The sequence below is a fragment of the Spinacia oleracea genome, chromosome 5 (assembly GCF_020520425.1).
Source record: "Spinacia oleracea cultivar Varoflay chromosome 5, BTI_SOV_V1, whole genome shotgun sequence".
NCBI classification, from domain to species: domain Eukaryota; kingdom Viridiplantae; phylum Streptophyta; class Magnoliopsida; order Caryophyllales; family Amaranthaceae; genus Spinacia; species Spinacia oleracea.
The window spans coordinates 64,737,185-64,740,073 of record NC_079491.1 but is presented as its reverse complement, the minus strand read 5'-3'; the positions used below and the strand labels follow the sequence as shown (position 1 = coordinate 64,740,073).

At 33.4% G+C, this 2,889-nt stretch overlaps 1 long non-coding RNA gene across 1 annotated transcript; it reads right to left on the bottom strand.

Annotated features, from left to right (window-relative positions):
- Window positions 1–1,386: 1,386 nt before the first annotated feature.
- LOC130460753 (uncharacterized) lies at window positions 1,387–2,469 on the bottom strand. The gene is made up of 4 exons (XR_008920867.1): window positions 2,389–2,469; window positions 2,239–2,297; window positions 1,573–1,664; window positions 1,387–1,464 (listed from the first exon to the last, which is right to left on the bottom strand). It is a non-coding gene; the product is annotated as an uncharacterized lncRNA (long non-coding RNA).
- Between the last annotated feature and the right edge of the window lie 420 nt (window positions 2,470–2,889).

The following is a 2,889-nucleotide window of genomic DNA, read 5'->3' as shown; positions in this document are numbered from 1 at the left end:
TATCTTGAATGGTATTTTCTTATAGTGATGTTCATTGTTGTTTTCAAACTAAAATTTGAATGGTCACTACGACAGAAAATGCTTTTAATAGCGCTTAATAAGGCCTTTAACAGCGCTTCTTGAAGCGCTGTTCCGCTATTAAAAGTAAAAGGTACATTTAATAGCGCTTTTCAAAAGCGTTGTCATATGTAATATTAGGATAATTCAAATGTTTCTTTCATAGCACTTTATAAGCGCTATTACAGAAACGCTATTAAAGGTTTACCGCCAACTTTTAAATTATTTTCTAATAGCGGATGTATATAAAGCGCTGTCAAAGTTATTAATTTTTTTTTAAAATATATATTTATAATATACCTAAAATTTGTTTTTTTTTTGCAACAAAAATAACACCATATATTGAAGAATAGTATATAGTTGAAACTTAATTTCCAAACCTCAACTAAAAGAAGTGTAATTGTCACCCTAATAAAACCGATTACATAGATATAAAATAAAATTCTAAACATTAAACTACGTAAAATACATTAATTAATAGAGTCTAATGTTTGTTGGTTCCTTCAACATAACCTAGCTATTATACAATTGTTGAACAACATGGCGCACCCATTCGGTTCTTTACTTCGTCAATCTGCTCTTTGTCATAACTTCGAAACTGAGAATCTGAAAAGTAATGTGAAACAATGGGGTTTAAGAATTCATACATATATAGAAGGGGAAAAATCGAAAGAATTAGTATTACCATAAAAAATAAGTGCCATACATGAAGAAAACAAATTGAACTTACATTATAGGAATAGATTATGATGTGATTCTAATTATTTGTGTACTACTACGTAATTATCAAGGTCATTTTTAGGTAATATTTATGCTAGGTACCAAATTATGAAGTCTTCTATAGTTTGAATGCAACCATAGTTGGATTGGCTGTTAGCTGTGCAGACTCACAATCTTTGCCTGTCTACGTTGGCCTTAGTATGTACTACATATATATGTACCTTTTTTTTGGAGGCCTGGTATGTCTTTTATTTCTATATTACAAAACCAATACTTCTTATTAGATTTAAAATATATAATATACATATCGGTCTCCATTAGCCAATATGAAGAAAGGACACAATATGTGAACATTACTTGATATAAAAACAACTTACCCATGCACCACCGGTGTTAACAGGCCCATGATTTGCTGTCATGGTGTAACTCATAAAGTAATAAGGTATCGATATTCCAAGGAAAAGACTCAGCCCCAAAACGTACATATTCCTCATGGAATTATTGTTGGTAAATTGAATGAAGGAAATCCCACTGGCAGCTGCAAGATAGTGACTAGTTACAAGGCATTCATAACATCAAATAGGTAATTAAAAATAATAATATACTTACCGACTATTCCATACAGAACGCAATATATGGCAGCAAATATTGGTAGAGGGATTGATGCAAAGAAGGATTCAAATTTTCCTGAAACAGATATTTCACAGAAGATAATTAAGCTTACAAAGATGAAAATACATGTATACTTAATTTCATTAAAGCTTCGATTGTAGCTGTTACTCCAGAACTGCTCACCAAATATGGAGAAAAGGATCATGAAAGATGTAGACACTTGAACAACTCTCCTACTTCCTACATGTGTCAGTCCAAGAAGCCCAACATTCTCCCTGCAAGAAAAAGTGAAAGTTAAATGTATGAGATATGTAGCAGCTTACTGAGATAAGAAGGTGCTGAAAAAAACCTTAGGGACAACTTCTTGAACCTATCAAAAGTAATAACTTAAAATTGCAGAAATTATATATAAAAACTTAAAAAGCTATCCCACTTAAACAATAACCCTACATAGCTCCAAGTGTGTTGCAGGGTCTTGACTCTTGAGAGGTCTAAATGTACGTAGTACTTACCCTCAACTGTCAACAGTTGAGATAGACGGGAAAAGGAATAATTTCCACTCAACTTAAGGCAGTAGTATAACTATCCTATTACTGTTTTAACTGAAACTGGACAAACTATCTCACAAGAGAAGAAGAATTTCAACAAGGAACTTCATTTACATTATTCTTTCTTGTAGGACTTCTCTTCTATTAGAACACTAAAACACGGTTTTAAAGAGGAACCAATTACTCGACAACACAATGTATTATTCTTGAACCAAGTGATTTCAGAAAAAAAGTATCTGCTATAATAGCTCCCTAAATTTACAAAAATGGGTTGGAAACGCTGCATATACAGGGCACTTACACCGAAGCAGTTGAACCAACAATAGAACCAAATAGACCATCAAGAAGCATGCTTATACCCTGCGTGCCAAAAGAACAGTTAACCTTCCTTACCACATATTACTCCAAGCGGAATAGCCAAACAAATTATTAATATAATCTCAGCCCAAACCTGCCACCCTATACTTCTGCTCAACGTATGACAGGGAGGAGGAGTGGCACCAGATAGGCGGGCAGCTGCATAAAATGTTCCAGTGGTCTGCACCAGAAAAAGAATCATTCGAAAAGATGGATCACAAAAACATGCCAATATCCTACTACTTAAATAGAGCTCGTCCACTATTTTACCTAAAAGAGCTTTCAGCAACAAAGTGATTTTATAAATTTATAATACTCAAATCATGAAAACACAAGCAAAGTTATTAATTTTATGCGAACGTGATCAAACCTCTGCTGACGAAACAAGTGCCGCACCCATTATCCCAAACACACTGCCTGCACTGAATAACGGTGTACCCCACTGGAACATTAATTGATTATCGTATAAAATTTAATTAAAGTCAAGCAATGGTTGTTAATTAAGCTCACTTACGTGTTAACGATATGATTTCAAGTAAATCCCCAAGGATGCATTTTTCGGTTCCTATAAATTCAAGAGTAATATTATAGTAAC